At 51.4% G+C, this 17,823-nt stretch overlaps 1 long non-coding RNA gene across 1 annotated transcript in view; it reads left to right on the plus strand.

Moving 5' to 3' along the window:
* The first annotated feature begins 8,521 nt into the window (after positions 1-8,521).
* The window catches only part of LOC138283418 (uncharacterized), a 51,161-nt gene continuing 41,859 nt past the window's right edge, over positions 8,522-17,823 (plus strand). Inside the window, exon 1 of the long non-coding RNA XR_011201247.1 lies at positions 8,522-8,597. This is a non-coding gene — a long non-coding RNA (uncharacterized lncRNA). The remainder of the gene's footprint in view (positions 8,598-17,823) is intronic.

Here is a 17,823-nt window from a genome sequence, read left to right on the forward strand (position 1 = left end):
TCGCCATTTCAAAACTGGCAATACAGGTTGCTTTTTGTGCAACCCAGGCTGACTATTCAGTAAATGTTTTTTTCTTGTTCTCTGATTTGATGAACACCAGCTATCAGCTCACAATCTGTTCTTTTTGAAGTAATTGCCCCTTTTTTTGGTGAACACTTTTTCACCAATCCTTCTACCCATCATTCACCAACGTGACCCCACATTCACCACCCGCATCGGACCTCCTGTTCACCACCCCCACCCATCCTCCCATTAACCACCCAACCCGCCCTCTCATTCACCGCCCCCACTCACCCTCCCATTCATTGCCCCCACCCAACCTCCTGTTCACCCCACCTATCCGATTGCCAGAGCCCGTAGCTTCCCCATAGGCAGTGCCGCCAGCAAAGGCGTGAGTATTTAAGTGTGTTCCTAGTTTTTTTTGTTATTGCAGGAAGAGCATGCCAAAACTTGAATCCCATTCCCCAGCCTTGTTCAAACCTGCAGATGACAGAGGAAAACCCTTGTGCACAGACTAGTGTTCTGTGGAACTGACATCTGTCTTCTCAGCGCTTTGGGAAAGTGCAGTGATTTGGCTACCTGCTCACTTGTATGGTGCTTCATACAACAAAGGAAGAAAAACAATTAAATCTGCCTTTGTGGTGTATCTGCTCGGTGTGGGAGAAACTTGCAGTATTGCTGTGCTGTATGTGTGCTGTGTGTGAGGGAATATTGCACTGCTGCTGTACTGTATCTGCTGTGTATAAGGGAAGCTTGCACTGCTGTTGTGCTGTACCTGTACTGTGTGTGAGGGAAGCTTGCACTGCTGCCTGTGCTGTGTGTGAAGAAAGCTTGCACTGGTGCTGTGCTGTATCTGTGCTTTGTGTTAGGGGAGGTTACACAACTGCTGCCTGTGCTGTAGCTCTTATGTGTGAAGGAAGCTTACACTGCTGCTGTGCTGTATTGGTGCTGTGGGTGAGGGAAGCTTGTACTGCTGCTGTGCTGTATCTACTGTGTGAGGTAAGCTTTCACTGCAGCTGCCTGTGCTCTTATCTGTGAGGGAAGCTTGCACTGCTGCTGTGCTCTATCTGCTGTGTGTGAGGAAGCTTGCATAGCTGCTGCTGCATCTGCCCTGTATGTGAGGGAAGCTTGCACTGCTGCTGTCTGTGATGGTATATGTGAGGGAAGCTTGCACTGCTGCTGCCTGTGCTGCATCTGCTGTGTGCGAGGGAAGTTGGCACAACTGCTGCCTGTGCTCTTATGTGTGAAGGAAGCTTGCACTGCTGCTGCTGCTGTGCTGTATCTGCCTTGTATGTGAGGGAAACTTTCACTGCTGCTGCCTGTGCTTTATATGTGAGGGAAGCTTGCACTGCTGCTGTGCTGTATCTACTGTGTGTGGGGAAAGTTTGCACTGATGCTGCCTGTTCTGTATCTGCTCTCTGTGTGAGGGAAGCTTGCACTGCTGCTGCCTGTGCTGTTATATGCGAGGGGAGCATGCACTGCTGCCTGTGCTGTATCTGCTGTGTGTGAGGTAAGTTTCACTGCTGCTGTCTGTGTTCTTATGTGTGAGGGAAGCTTGCACTGCTGCTGTGCTGTATCTGCTGTGTGTGAGGAAGGTTGCACTGCTGCTGTGCTGTATTTGCCCTGTATGTGAGGGAAGCTTGCACTGCTGCTGCCTGTGCTGTTATATGTGAGGGAAGCTTACACTGCTGCTGTGCTGTATCTGCTCTCTGTGTGAGGAAGCTTGCACTGCTGCTGCCTGTGCTGTTATATGTGAGGGAAGCTTGCACAGCTGCTGTGCTGTCCCTACTATGTGCGAGAAAAGCTTGCACTGCTGCTGCCTGTGCTATATCTGCTGTGTGTCAGGAAAGCTTTCACTCCTGCTGCCAGTGCTCTTATGTGTGAGGAAGCTTGCACTGCTGCTGTTGTGCTGTATCTGCACTGTATGTGAGAGAAGATTGCACTGCTGCTGCTTGTGCTGTTATGTGAGGGAAGCTTGCACTGCTGCTGTGCTGTATCTACTATGTGTGAGGGAAGCTTGCACTGCTGCTGCCTGTGCTGTATCTGCTCTGTGTGAGGGAAGCTTGCACTGCTGCTGCTTGTGCTGTTATTTTTGTGGGAAGCGTGCATTACTGCTGCCTGTGCTGTATCTGCTGTATGTGAGGTAAACTTTCACTGCTGCTGTCTGTGCTCTTATGTGTGAGGGATGCTTGCACTGGTGCTGTGCTGTATCTGCTGTGTGTGAGGAAGCTTGCACTGCTGCTGCTGTGCTGTATCTACCCTGTATGTGAGGGAAGCTTGCACTGCTGCTTCCTGTGCTGTTATATGTGAGGGCAGCTTGCACTGCTAATGTGCTGTATCTGCTGTGTGTGAGGCAAGCTTGCACTGCTGCTACCTGTGCTGTTATATGTGAGGGAAGCTTACACTGCTGCTGCTGTGTGTGAGGGACGTTTGCACAGATGCTGCCTGTGCTGTATCTGCTCTCTGTGTGAGGGAAGCTTGCACTGCTGCTGCTCGTGTTGTGATATGCGAGGGAAGCTTGTAAAGCTGCTGTGCTATATCTACTATGTGTAAGGGAAGCTTGCACTGCTGCTGCCTGTGCTGTATTTGCTGTGTGTGAAGGAAGCTTTCACTGCTGCTGTCTGTGCTCTTATGTGTGAGGGAAGCTTGCACTGCTGCCGCTGCTGTGCTTTATCTGCCCTGTATGTGAGGGAAGCTTGCACTGCTGCTGCCTGTGCTGTAGTATGTGAGGGAAGCTTACACTACTGCTGTGCTGTATCTGCTGTGTGTGAGGAAAGTTTGCACTGATGCAGCCTGTGCTGTATATGATCTCTGTGTGAGGGAAGCTTGCACTGCTGCTGCCTTGCTGTTATATGTGAGGGAAGCTTGCACTGCTGCTGTGCTGTATCTACTATGTGTGAGGAAGCTTGCACTGCTGCTGTGCTGTAGCTGCCCTGTAAGTGAGGGACGCTTGCACTGCTGCTGCCTGTACTGTTAGATGTGAGGAAAGCTTGCATTGCTGCTGTGCTGTAGCTACTATGTGTGAGGGAAGCTTGCACTGCTGCTGTCTGTGCTGTATCTCCTATGTGTGAGGGAATCTTGCACTGCTGATGCCTGTTCTTTTATATGTGAGGGAAGCGTGCACTGCTGCTGTGCTGTATCTGCTGTGTGTGAGGTAAGCTTTCACTGCTGCTGTCTGTGCTCTTATGTGTGAGGGAAGCTTGCACTGCTGCTGTGCTGTATCTGCTGTGTGTGAGGAAGCTTGCACTGGTGCTGCCTGTGCTGTTATATGTGAGGGAAGCTTGCACTGCTGCTGCCTGTGCGTTTATATGTGAGGGGAGTTTGCACTGCTGCTGTGCTGTATCTGCTGAGTAAGATGAAAATTTGCACTGATGCTACCTGTGCTGTATCTGCTATCTGTGTGAGGGAAGCTTGCACTGCTGCTGCCTGTGATGTTATATGTGAGGGAAGGTTGCACTGCTGCTGTGCTTTATCTACTATGTGTGAGGGAAGGTTGCATTGCTGCTGTGCTGTATCTGTTGTGTGTCAGGGAAGCTTGCACTCATGCTGCCTATGCTGTATCTGTTCTGTGTGTGAGTGAAGCTTGCACTGCTGCTGCCTGTGCTGTATCTGCTTTGTGTGTGATTGAAGCATGCACTGCTGCCTGTGCTGTATCTGCTGTATGTGAGGTAAGCTTTCACTGCTGCTGTCTGTGCTCTTATGTGTGAGGGAAGATTCCACTGCTGCTGTGCTGTATCTGTGCTGTGTGTGAGGGAAGCTTGAACTGCTTCTGCCTATGCGGATCTGGTGTGTGTAAGAGAAGCTTGCAATGCTGCTGTGCTGTATCTGTTGTGTGTGAGGGAAGCTTACACTGCTGCTGTGCTGTTTCTGCTGTGTGCAAGGGAAGCTTGCACTGCTGCTGTGTTCTATCTGTGCTGTTTGTGAGGGAAGCTTGCACTGATGCTGTGTTCTATCTGTGCTGTTTATGAGGGAAGCTTGCACGGATGCTGTGTTGTAACTGTTGTGTATGAGGGAAGATTGCTCTGCTGCTCCCTATCCTGTATCTGCTCTATGTGAGGGAAGCTTGCACTCCTGTTGTGCTTTATCTGCTGTATGTGAAGGAAGCTTGCACTTATGCTGCCTATGCTGTGTCTGCTGTGTGGGAGTGAGGCTTGTACTGCTGCTGCCTGTGTTGTATCTGCTATGTATGTGAGGGTAGCTTGCACTCCTACTGTGCTGTATGTGCTGTGTGTGGGGGAAGCATGCACCGCTGCTGCCTGTACTGTATCTGCTGTGTGTGAAGGAAGCTTGCACTGATGCTGCCTATGCTGTATTTGCTGTGTGTGAGTGAAGCTTGCACTGCTGCTGCCTGTGCTGTATCTGCTGTGTGTGAGGGAAGCTTTCACTGCTGGTGCATGTGCTCTTATGTGTGGGGAAGCTTACACTGTGCTGTGCTGTAGCTGCCCTGTAAGTGAGGGAAGCTTGCACTGCTGCTGCCTGTACTGTTACATGTGAGGAAAGCTTGCATTGCTGCTGTGCTGTAGCTACTATGTGTGAGGGAAGCTTGCACTGCTACTGCCTGTGTTGTATCTCCTATGTGTGAGGGAATCTTGCACTGCTGATGCCTGTGCTGTTATATGTGAGGGAAGCGTGCACTGCTGCTGTGCTGTATCTGCTGTGTGTGAGGTAAGCTTTCACTGCTGCTGTCAGTGCTCTTATGTGTGAGGGAAGCTTGCACTGCTGCTGTGCTGTATCTGCTGTGTGTAAGGAAGCTTGCACTGTGCTGCCTGTGCTGTTATATGTGAGAGAAGCTTGCACTGCTGCTGCCTGTGCTGTATCTGCTGTGTGTGAGGGAAACCTTCACTGCTGGTGCCTGTGCTCTTATGTGTGAGGAAGCTTACACTGCTGCTGTGCTGTAGCTGCCCTGTAAGTGAGGGAAGCTTGCACCGCTGCTGCCTGTACTGTTAGATGTGAGGGAAGCTTGCACTGCTGCTGCTTGTGTTGTATCTCCTATGTGTGAGGGAATCTTGCACTGCTGATGCCTGTGCTGTTATATGTGAGGGAAGCGTGCACTGCTGCTGTGCTGTATCTGCTGTGTGTGAGTCAAGCTTTCACTGCTGCTGTCTGTGCTCTTATGTGTGAGGGAAGCTTGCACTGCTGCTGTGCTGTATCTGCTGTGTGTAAGGAAGCTTGCACTGTGCTGCCTGTGCTGTTATATGTGAGAGAAGCTTGCACTGCTGCTGCCTGTGCTGTTATATGTGAGGGGAGTTTGCACTGCTGCTGTGCTGTATCTGCTGAGTGAGATGAAAGTTTGCACTGATGCTGCCTGTGCTGTATCTGCTGTGTGAGGGAAGCTTGCACTGCTGCTGTGCTGTATCTACTATGTGTGAGGGAAGGTTGCATTGCTGCTGTGCTGGATCTGTTGTGTGTCAGGGAAGCTTGCACTCACTGCCTATGCTGTATCTGTTCTGTGTGTGAGTGAAGCATGCACTGCTGCTGCCTGTGCTGTATCTGCTTTGTGTGTGATTGAAGCATGCACTGCTGCCTGTGCTGTATCTGCTGTGTGTGAGGTAAGCTTTCACTGCTGCTGTCTGTGCTCTTCTGTGTGAGGGAAGCTTGCACTGCTGCTGTGCTGTATCTTCACTGTGTGTGAGGAATGCTTTCACTGCTGCTGCTTGTGCTCTTATATGTGAGGGAAGCTGGCAGTGCTGCTGTGCTGTATCTGCTGTGTGTCAGGGAAGCTTGCACTCATGCTGCCTATGCTGTATCTGCTCTGAGAGTGAGTGAAGCTTGCACTGCTGCTGCCTGTGCTGTATCTGCTTTGTGTGTGATTGAAGTGTGCACTGGTGCCTGTGCTGTATCTTCTGTATGTGAGGTAAGCTTTCACTGCTGCTGTCTGTGCTCTTATGTGTGAGGAAAGATTCCAGTGCTGCTGTGCTGTATCTGCGCTGTGTGTGAGGGAAGGTTGCACTGCTTCTGCCTGTGCGGATCTGGTGTTTTGTAAGGGAAGCTTGCTTTGCTGCTGTGCTGTTTCTGCTGTGTGCAAGGGAAGCTTGCACTGCTGCTGTGTTCTATCTGTGCTGTTTGTGAGGGAAGCTTGCACTGATGCTGTGTTGTATCTGTTGTGTATGAGGGAAGATTGCTCTGCTGCTCCCTGTCCTGTATCTGCTCTATGTGAGGGAAGCTTGCACTCCTGTTGTGCTTTATCTGCTGTATGTGAAGGAAGCTTGCACTTATGCTGCCTATGCTGTGTCTGCTGTGTGTGAGTGAAGCTTGCACTGATGCTGCCTATGCTGTATCTGCTGTGTGAGTGAAGCTTGCACTGCTGCTGCCTGTGATGTATCTGCTCTGTATGTGAGGGAAGCTTGCTGTGCTGTATCTGCTGTGTGTGAGGGAAGCATGCACTGCTGCTGCCTGTACTGTATCTGCTTTGTGTGAGGGACGCTTGTATGGTAAATTCTGTGAGGGAAGCTTGCAAAGTACCTTCTATGTGAGGGAAGCTTGCATTGTATCTTCTCAGTTGAGATATAAGCTACTTATCAATCTCTATCTTCCTTTCTATGTATTCTATGCAGCTCTCACCTATATATTTTCACTGTGCCACATACTTGCACTGCACAAATACACTCCGTACCACACAATTTCACACTGCACAATTTCACATGTAACAATTCAAATACAACCCATAAATTTCGACTCCACATCACATACATCCCCTACACTCCAAATCAAAACACATCAAAACTCATTTACAACACCAATAGCTTGCACTCCTGCCAATGCGAGACCTATTGCATTGCAAATGCTTGTTTAAGAAGTGCCCGGACCTAATTGTGATCCCAATCCGACCCTGCAGGGCGGTGAGCTGTTATAGGCTGAGGGAGGTCGGGCGTTTAGCACAGGGTGTGGAGCAGCTGTAGGATATGGAGGCCGTGCAGGCAAGTGTGGAGTGGGTTTAGCACAGGTTTGGGAGTTCAGGCAGGGTGGGAAGCTACTTTATACCAGGGAGCTGTGGATGTTGTAGAATGGGCGTCTGGTACCGGCTGTGGTGCTACTGAAAGGCCGAGACCTTCTCCAGGTCTGGAAACTAGAAGGAGGCGGTGAACTTGAGTGCGAAGAGCTGTCCGGGCTGGAGAGCTACTGAAGATGGGGAGCTCAGGACAGGCTCAGAGCTACTTCAGACCAGGGCGTTAGTGAAAACTGCGCGGCTCTGGTAGGCTGGGGAACATCTGAAGGGTGGGGAACTACCGTAAACCGGGGAGCTAAGGGCTTCAGAGTCGGGGCGAGTTGGGGAACTCTTCAAGAGTGGGGGCCAAGGAGCTCCAGGTGTGGTTTTCCAAGTGCACTGTTTTGTAATTATTTTGATGCTTCAGGCGTTTCTATTGTGTATTCATTCATGTATTAGACTGATACAAGGACTCAGTTGTTCGGATAGTTTGGACTTTCTCTTAGATTTTTCTTTAGAAAGAGAATAAATGACGTTCAGCGCTACAAACTCCTGCCACTTTGCACACAATGGAAGCTGGAAGGCGGGGCGCTGATGACTTCCTCCGCTGCTTGCAGCGCTGGTGTGTTTAGCCGCTTGTCTCTAGGAGCTACCCGCCTGGGTTTGTCGCCTCCTGGTTACCTATATGGATCACTTATTTCTTCGGCCCTCATAAAAACGAATTTGCACAATGGGGTCTAAACAGGCTCCGCCCGTTTTTAGCTTTTAATGTGCCGAGGGGCAGCAGGAAAAAAGCTTTTAGTTTCTAGGGCTTGTGTTAAATGTAATGATTTCTGAGCTCCAACTAACGTCAATGCACACATGATGTGCAGACCTGCGCACCACCCAAAATATTACTCCTTACCCACCTCACCGCCACCAAACAGTCAGAGCCGGTAAATGAGCCCAGCGCTGTCAATTGCCGCTCCTCGGATTTAATGTAATTTACTGAGCTGAGCGCCCGCTGCCGAAGGCACGGGGTCATTCCTGTAGATGAATAAATTACGCACTTTAAAGTAGCGCTACGGACGAGCGCATTGGAATGCACAGGATCATAGGATTCAAATATCATTTATTTGCATAAAGACTGAGAAAACCCAACTTTTAAAATCACGTGTGATGTCTGTGCCTTCCCAGCAGCACCAGGAGCAGAATTCTGTGAACGGAACACTTATGATGTGACAGGCCCTCCAGTGTGACGTCAGGAGGTCCAGTGCACGTGCAGAGAGGGGGAGGGGCCTCCGCAGCAGCAGAGAAAAGGAGAGACCACTGATGGGGAGAAAGTCAGGTAGAACGGGCCCTTCTTTCAGGTTCATCGCAGGATCATTTTCATGTGTAAATAGTTGGATTTTCTCAAGACATTGGTCTAAACCCGTGTCTTGCCTGCTCCCCCTGTTAAACTGAAACACATGGTATCACCCATAAACGGTGATGTATGATGACACGGTGAAGAGTCTCCATTGTGACGTGTCCTTGGTATAAAAGGCCGGTAACCAGGCAGCTGCAGCATTGCACTCAGGGACACCGGACGGGGAGGACCACTGCTGGCGGCTGGAGACAATGAGAGGCCGAAGCTGGACGAGCTTAGGAGGCTCCATTAAGGATGGGGGAAGAGGCGGGTCTAAGGGACAAGGTGAGTAAATAAACCAAACGAAAAACTGAAAACCGGAGTTGAAACCAAACTGAAAACTAACTTGAAACCAAACTGAAAACTAACTTGAAACTGACTTGATACGGACTTGAAATTCCAATCCCCTTCATTTTCCTTCCGTTCTCTTCCCCTCCCAACCGATCAACTTCCCTGCCCCTTACCTTTCGCTGTTCCACCCCCATCCAAGCCCCCTTTAACTACCTTTACTTTCAACATCTTTCTCCTTTTTCCACTCCTTTCTTTTCGTTTTTTACGTTCCTCTTTTCTTCATCTATTTTCTGCTCAATTTATTTTTCTTTTCTCGCCTCGTCGTACCCTGAAGGTTCCACCCTCCTCTCCTTCTCGTCCCTTTCCGACTTACCTATCTCTTCTGTCATTCCCTTTTCCTTCTCCCTTCCTCTTTCCTCATTCCCTTCCTCCTTCCTCTTTCCCTTCCTCCTTCCCCTTCCCCCTCCTTCCCCGTCCCGTCCCCTTCCATTTTCTTTCCCCTTCCCTTTCCTTCCCCCTTCACCTTCCCTCACCCTATCTTTCCCCTTCGCATTCCCCTGTCTTTCCACTACCCTTTCCCTACCCTTCCCTTTCCTCTCCACTTTCCCCATCAATTTCTGCTTCCCCTACCCTTCCCCTAACCATCCCTTCCCCTACCCTTCATGTACTCTTCCTCTAAACATCCCTTCCCCTAACCTTCCCCTTCCTTTACCCATCCTTCCCATACCATCCTGTTCCACTACCCTCCCCTTCTCCTTTCCATACCCTTCCCCTTGCCTTTCCCTTCCCTCATCCTTCCCCTCTCATTCCCCTCCCCTTTGTCTACTCATTTCTTCCTCTTCCACTATCTTCCCCTTCCCTCCCCTACACTTCTCCTACCCTTCTCTTCCCCTTTCCTTCCCCTACCCTTCCTGTACTCTTCCCCTAACCTTCTCGTTCCCTTCCTTTCCCCATCCTTCCCTTTCTCTACCCTTCAGCACTTTCTCTTCCATTACCCCTCCTTTTCCCCTTCCTTTCCCCTCCCTTCCCTCATTCTTTCCCTTCCATGTGCCTCCTTCCCCTTGCCCCTTCCTTCTTCCCCTTTCTCCTTTCCCCATCCCCCTTCCACTACCTTCCCATTCCCCTACTCTTCCCCTTACACTAAGCTTCTCCTACAATTCCCCTTCCCTTAATCTAGCATTCCCTTCCCTCCCCTCCCCTCTCCTTTCCCCTCCCTCTCCCCTTCTCCATCCCCTTCCTATTCCCTTTCCACCTCCCCTTTCCCTTCCCCTTTTCCTTCTGTCCCTTTTCCCTTCCCCTTTCTCTTCCTCTTTCCCCTTTCCCCTTCTCCCCTCCCACTTCTCGCATTGCCCCTTTCCTATCCACTTTCACTTCTCTCCTCCCCCTCTCCCTTTACCACTCCCTTTCCCCTTTCCCATTTCCCCTTCATCCTATCCTTTCCCTACCCTTCCATTTACCTTTCTCATTTCTCTCTTTCTCCTTCCCCTCCTTCCATTCCCTCTCCCTCACTTTCCCTCTCCCTCTCCCCTCCCTTTTCCTTCTACTTCCCCCTTACCCTCCCCTACCCTTCCTCCTAACCTTTCTCTTTCCTTCCCCCTTTCCCTTAACACTTTCCCTTCCTGCTCCCCTTGTCCCACTCCCCTTCCCCTCCCTTTTGCCCTTTCCATTCCCCCATGCCCCCTTCCCTTTCCATTCCCCATCCCATCCCCCTTCACTCTACCTTCCCCCTCCCATGCCTTTCCCCTACCCTTCCCCCTTACCCATTCCTCTACACTTCCTCTACCCTTCCTGTACCTTTTCCCTACTCATCCCCTACCCTTCTCCTACCATTCCCTGTTCCCCTCCCCTTCCCTTTCCCCTACCTTTCCCTGCCTCTCTCCTCCTCCTCCCATTCTCTCTCCCCTTCCCCCTCCTCCCCTTCCTCTCCCCTTTCTGCTTCCGCATCCCTCTCCCCATCCTCACCTTCCTCTACCTTTCTCTTTCCCCTTCGCCTACCCTTCCCATTCCCTTTCCCCTCCCCCTATAATTTCCTTTCCCTACTCTTCCATTCCCTTTACCCTTCCCCTACAAGTTTCCTTCCCATACTGTTCCTCTACCCTCCCCCTACCTTCCCTTCCCCAACTTTCATCTCCCCATCGCTCTCCCTTGCCCCGCTCCCTTTCCCCCTCCCCTTCCTGTTCCCCTTCCCTTCCTCTCCCTCTCCCTCCCATTCCCATTCCCCCTCGCCTTTACCGCTTCCCTTCTGCCTCCCTTTCCCCTTCACCGTACCCTTTCCCTTCCCTCTTTCCTCTCCCCCTCTCCCTCCCATTCCCTCTCCCCTTCCCCTTCTCCTTCTGGCTCACTATTCCCCTTTCCCCTTCCCCTCCCATTTCCCCCTTCCCTTCCTCTTTCCCCTCTCCCCGTACCCCTTCCCCTACCATTTCCCCTTCCTATCCCCTTCCCCCTCACATTTCCCCCTACACTTTCCTTTCCTCTTCCATGTTCCCCTATCCTTCTTCTACCCTTCCATACTATTCCCTTACACTTATCCTTCCTTTGCCCTTCCCTTTCCCTACCCTTTCCCCTTTATCTGCCTTTCCCCTACCCTACCCCTTTCCCTACTCTTCCATTTCCCCTACCATTCTCCTACCACTTCCCTTCCCTTTTCCCTACCCTTCCCGTACAATTCTCCTACTCCTCCCCTTCCCTTCCTCTTTCCCTATCTTTCCCTACCCCTCTCTTCCCCCTGACCCTCCCCTCCCCCTACCTTCCCCTGCCCCTCTGCTTTCCCCTTCCCCCTCTCTTTCTCCCTCCCTTTTTATCTTCCCCTTTCCCTTCTCTTTCACCTTCCCTCTCCCCATCTTCCCCATCCTCCCCTTCCTCCATGCTCCCCCTTTTTCCCTCCCCTTCCCCATCCTCCCCTCTTCCCCTACTTCTCGCCCTCTCCTCCCCATTTCCTCCCCTCCCCTTCACCCTCCCCTCACCTTCCCATACCCCCTCCCCATTCCCCTTCACCCTCCCTTTTCCCTCTCTCCATCCCCTCTTCCCCATCCCCCTCTGCATCCTCCCCTTCACTCCTCTCTCCCTCCCATTCCCCTTCACCCTCGTCTTTCCCCCTTTCTGTTTCCTTTCCCTTTCCCCTTCCTCTACCCTTTCCTTTCCCTTGTCCATATCCATCCTTTTCCCCTTGCTCTCCCTTTCCCTTTCCCCTACCCTTGCTTTCCCTTTCTTCTACCCTTCCCCAACCATTTCCCTTCTACCCTTCCTGTACTGTTCCCCTACCTTTCACCTCCCCCTCCTCCGCTTCTCATTCCCCTTCTCCCCTTTCTCTTCTTCCTCTCCTTCCTCCTCTCCTCTACCTTCCACCTCCCATTCCCCTTCCGCTTCCCATCTTTCCTATCCCCCTCCCCTTTCCTTTCACCCTTTTCTTCATTTTCCTTCCCCTCCCCTTCCTCTTCTCCCCTTTCCCTTTCCCCATCCTCCACTTCTCTCCTCTCCCTCCACTCCCCCTCCCCTTATCACTCTCCAGCCCCTTTCTATTCCTCTTTCCCCATTTCCCATTTATCCTACCCTTTCCTTTCTCCTTCCCCTTCCCTCGTTCTCCTTTCTCATCCCCTTCACCCTCCCCTTTCCCTATCCCTCCCCTACTTTTGCCCTTCCCTTTTCCCCTTCCCTTTCCCACTCCCCTCCCTTTCCCTTTCATTTCCCCTTCTCATACTCTTCCTTTCCCTTTCCCCCTACCACTTCCCTTCCCCTACCATTCCTGTACTGTTCCCCTATTCATCCCCTCCCCCTCTCTTCCTGTTCCCCTACCTTCCCCTTCCTCTAATCTCCCTTTTCCCCCTCCCTTTCCCTTCCCATTTCCCCTTCCACTCTCCCTTTCCCTCCCCATCCTCTCCTTCCCCATCCTCCCCTTCCCCTCCTCCCCTTCCGATTCCCCTTCCCCTTCTTCCTCGCCTTCCCCCTCCCCTCTACTTTCCATCCTCCCTCCCCCTTTCCCATGCCTCCTCCCGTTCCTTTTACCCTTTCCTTTCCTTTCCCTTTCTCCTTACCTATCCCCTTCTCCTTTCCCTTCCCCCTCTCTTCTTCTCCCCTTCCCCCTACCCATCCTCCTGTTCCCCATCCCCTTTCCTCCTCCCCCTCCACTTTATCACTCCCCATCCCCTTTCTGCTCCCATTTCCCCTTCATCCTATCTTTTCCGTACACTTTGCTTCCCTTCCCCTTCTAATCTCTCCTTCCTCTTGCCCTACATTTCCCTTTCCTCCACCATCCTGTTCCCCTACTTTCCCTTTCCGCTACCTTCCCTGCCCCTACCCTAACACCCTCCTCTCCATCCTCCCCTTCGCACTACCCCTCCTCTTTACCACTCTCTTCCCCCTCCCCTTTTATTCTTTCACATTTCTCCTTCATCCTAACCTTTCCCTACCTTCTCTTTCCCCTTCCATTTTCCTTTCCTTCCCCTCTTCCCCTTCCCTCTCCCTTTCCCTTCACCCTCCCCTTTCCCTACTCTTCAACCTAACCTTCCTCTTTCCCACTTTCCCTTCCCCTTTTCTCTTCCCCCTCTTTTTCCCTTTCCCTTCATCTTGATGCTCCTCTTCCCCCACTCCCCTTCCCCTCACCCCTACCCTTTGCCCACTCCCCTTCCCTTTCCCCGTTTCCCTCCCCCTTCCCCATGCACTTTCCTGCTTTCACTTCCCATTCCCTTTCCCCTTCCCTTCTTCCCTTTTCTTTCCCCTTCCCCATCCTACCCTTCCCTTTCCCTTCCTCCTACCCTTCCCTTTCCCCTGCCATTCTCCTAATCATCTCCTACTATCCCCTTCTATTTCCCCTTCCCCTAACCTTCTCCTTCCACTTCCCTTAATCTATACTTCCCCTACTCATCTCCCCTTCTCCTACCCTTTCCCTTCTCTTCACCTACATTTCACTTCCCCTTCCATTTTCCCTTTCCTCCACCTTCCATTTGGCCTACCTTTCCCTTCCCCATCTTCTCGTTCCCCAACCTTCCCCTCCCCTTCCTGTTCTCCTTTCACTTCCCCTTCCCCCTCACTTTCCCCTTCCCTTCTCCTTTACCTTTCCCATTCCCTCTCCCTATCTTCACCTTCCCCTTGCCCTACCCCTCCCTTTCCCCCTCCACTTCCCCTTTCTCTTCCCCTTTACCTTTCCCCTTCCCACGTTCCCATATCACCTTCATCCTACCGTTTACCACTCCCCTTTTCACTTCCCCCTTCCCTTTCCCCATCCCTGTTTCTCTTTCTCCCCTCTTTCTCCCTTCCCCTGCCCCTTACCCCCTCCTCCCCATCCACTTTCCCTTCTCCTTCGCCCTCCCTTTCTATTCCTTGTACTCTTCCCTCTTCCTTATCTTACTATTTCCCTTTTGTATTCCCCTTCCCACTTTACCTTCCCCCACCTTTCCACTCCACCCTTCCATTCCACCTCCCTTTCCCCCTCCCCTTTCCCTTCATACTTCCCTTTTATTCCTGTTCCCCTCCCCGTCCAACCCCCCCCTTACCCATCCCCTTTCTGCTTTCCCGTTCTGCTTTCCCCTTCACCCTTTCCATTCCCCTTCCATTTCCTTTCCCCTTGGCCCTTTCCCTTTGCCTTTTCCCTACATTCCCCTTCCCCTACTTTTCCCCTTCACCTTCCCACATCCCTTCCCCCTCCCTTTCCCCTTTTCATTTCCCTTTCCCCTTTCCCTCTCTTTCCCTTCCACTTCGGTCTCCCTTTCCCCATCCCCTCCTCTTCCTCTTCTCCTTCGCCCTACCATTCCCACTACCCCTCCCCTTTCCCTTTCCCTTCCTCTTTTCCTTCACCCTCCCCTTCCCTTTGCTTTCCCCATTTCCTTTCTTCTTCCCTTTTCCCACCCCCTTTGCCTTTCCCCTTCCCCTACTGTTCCCCTCACCTTCTCCACTTCCCCTCCCATTTTCCTTTTCTTATCCCTTCCCTTTTCCCTTCAACCCTCCCCTTCCTCCTTCCCTTTTCTCCCTCTCCCTTACCCTTCCCCCTTTTACTCCCCCTGCATTACCTCTACCATTCCCCTATTCTTCACCATTCCCCACCCCACCCCTTCCTCCTCTTCCATTTTCCCTTCTCCCCTTCACCTTCCCCTTCCCCTCCTCTTTCTCTTCCCCTTCAATCTCCCCTTCCCTTTCTCCTTCCTTTTCCATATCCCTTCCCTTCCCCCTGCTGCCCTTTCCCCTTTGGTTTCCCTTTCCCTTCCATTTCATCCTCCCCTTCCCTTTCCTCTATCGTTTCCCCTACCCTTCCCTTTCCCCTTCCCTTTTGCACTTCCCTTCTCCCCTTTCCTTTTCCCCTCCCCTTTTCCTTCCCTTTCTCCCTCCTCTTCCCTTTCCCCTTCTCCCTCCCTTACCCCTACCCTTTACCCTTTACCTCAACTTGCCCCTACCCTTCCCCCCTTCCAATACCCTTCCCCTTTCCCTTTCCCATTTTCTTTCCTTTTCCTTGCCCTTTCCTTTTCCTTTTCCCATAACTTTTCTCCCCTTTTCTCCTTTCCCTTTTCCTTCACCCTCCCCTTTCCCCTTTCTTTCCCTTTCCCTAATCTTTCCCTTCCCCCTTCGGCCGCCCCTTCCCTTTCCCTCTCTCCTTCACCCCCTCAACTCCCCTGCCCTTTCCCTTCTCCTTCACCCTCCCCTTTTCTCTTTCTTTCCCCGTTCCCCTTCCTTTCCCCCTTTTCCAATTCACCCTCCCCTTTCCTCTTCCATTTCCCTTTCCTTTTCCCATCCCTCTTCCTCTTCTCCCCCTCCCCTCCTTTCCCTTTCCTTCTCCCCTTCTCCCCTTCCCTCTTTCCCCTTCACCCTCTCCTTTCCCATTTTCCTTCCCTTTTCCTATTCCTCTTCTCTTCCCTCTCCCCTTCTCCCCCCTCTTTCGCTCCCTTCCTACCCTCTCCGATTCCATTTCCCTTCCCCTCCACTGCTGTTCCCCTCCCCGTTTCCTTTCCCTTCCCTCACCCTACCCTTTTCTTTCCCCTTCTCTTTACCCTTCTGATTCACATTTCCTTTCCCCTTCCCCTTCCATTTCTTCTTCCTTTTGTCCCTTCCCCTTCCCATTTGCCTTTCCTCTTTCCCTTCCACTTCCCCTTTCCCTTCCCCTCTTCTTCCCTGTCCCCCACCCTTTCATTCCCTTTTCCCTTTCCCCTTCCCCTTTGCCCTTTCCCCTACCCTTCCCCTCCCTCTTCTCTTCCCTTTCACCTTTCCCACGCCCTCCCTTCCCCTTTCCCTTTCTCTTCCCCCTCCCCTTCCATTTCACCCCCCTTCTTTTTCCCTTCCCATTACCCTTCCCTTTCCCCTCCCCTTTTCTCTATCCTTCCCCTTCCATTTTGTTCTTCCCTTTTCTACTTTCCCCTTCTCTTTCTCCCTCCTATTCCCCTTCTCCCTATTATTATCCCCCTTACTCCTATCCTTTCTCTCCCCTTCCCCCTACCATGTCCTTTCCCTTTCCCAATCCCCTTTCCTTTCCCATTTCTGTTCTCCTATCATTCCCCTTCCCTTCTCCTTTCTTCCCTTTTTTCCCTAAAAACTTCCCCTTCCACCTACTCTTCTCGTTCCCTTTCCCATTCCCATTCCTTCCCCTTCCCCTTCTCCTTACCCCTTCCCTTCCCCTTCTCTCTACCCTTGTTTTCCCTTCCCTTTTTCTCTTTCCCATTTCCTTTCCCCTCTTCGCCTTTGCCCTTCGCCTCCCGTTCCCCTTCCAAATCCCCTTCTGTTTACCTTTCCCTTCCCTCCCCATGCCTATCCCTTCCCCCTCCCCTTTCCCTTTTCCTTCACCCTCCACGTTCCCCTACCCTTCCCCCTTTCCTCTTCAATTCTCTTTCCCTTTTGCCCTTCCCTTTTCCCCTTTGCCCTCCCCTGCCTTTCCCATTCCCCTTTCCCCTTTTCCCATTCCCCCTTCCTTACCCATTTGCCATTCATCTTTGCCCTTCCATTTCCATACCGTTCCCCTTCCCCTTCCTTTTCCCATTTCCATTCCCCCTACCCTTCTCCTTACCTTTCCCCCTTTCCTTTTCCTTATTCCTCTTTGCCCCTCCCCTGCCTTCCCCTACCACTTCCTTTTCACCTTCCTCTCCCTCTTCCACTTCACCCTCCTTTTCCCTTTCTAATTTCCCTTCCCTTCCCCATTCCCCTTTCCTTTTGCCTTTCCCATTCCCCTGCCTTTCTACTATCCTTCCCATACTCTTCCCATTCCCCTCCCCCACCCCTTCTCCATTCCCTTCCCCTTCACCCTCCCTTTCCTCTTCCCTTCCCCTACCCTGCTCTTTCTCCTTCCCTTTTCCCCTTAACTATTTCCCCATCCCTTTCCACTTCCCTTACCTATTCCTTCCCCTTCCCCTTCCCCTTCTTTCCATTTCTCATCCCCTTTCTCCCATTTCCCCTTTCCATTCCCCATTCTCTTTCCCCTTCCCCTTTGCCCATCCCCTGCCATTCCCATACCCTTCCCCTTCTCCCTACCCTTCACTCAGCAAACGAGAATACTAATCGACAGCTACCACTCCAAATGTAGCACATCTCTTTTCACGTTAATGTGGCTGTTGATATCTAACCCAACCTTCACCCAAGCCTTGTCTGGCACATCATCACTGGATGGGAATACCGACATATTTGTCATTAAATGAGCATGACATATTACCTATCCAAAAATTCACCCTCAACCTTATTTTCACACCCTAATCCCAATGTTACTATCAAGAGACATACTCTATCCAATTTACAAATATGGGGATCGCACAGTTGCCTCAAACTATTGTTTAGTAGCTCTCTTGGATGTGGAGGCTAAAATGTATGCTCGCATATTGGACCAACTGGAGGTTTGGGTCCAGGAGCACCAAATCCTGCCATTCTTTCAATCTGGCTTTAGACCTGGGGCCTCGACAGTGGATAACATTGAGACACTTTCATATTTGCGTCAGCAAGTGGCTACAAACAACCATCTTCTATTTTTCTGCTGCCTTGTGGATTAAAGTGCGGCTTTCGATATGGTTGATTGTACATCCCTATTAAGGAAGCTGGTGGTACTGACATCCCTACACAGCTCCTAAGTGCCATTATTTCAGTATATACAGATGGGTTCGATTAACAACTGGTCCTGGCACAATGAACTGAAAAATAGAAACCAACAGAGGTTTAAAGCAGGGCTGCGTTCTGGCCCCACTGTTATTTAATTTCTTTTCAAGGGAAAAGCTTGTAGGCTAGCACATTGGTCAAGCCAAAAAATGCTTCCACAAAGCTT

The sequence above is a fragment of the Pleurodeles waltl genome, chromosome 3_1 (genome assembly GCF_031143425.1).
Source record: "Pleurodeles waltl isolate 20211129_DDA chromosome 3_1, aPleWal1.hap1.20221129, whole genome shotgun sequence".
Lineage (NCBI taxonomy): Eukaryota > Metazoa > Chordata > Amphibia > Caudata > Salamandridae > Pleurodeles > Pleurodeles waltl.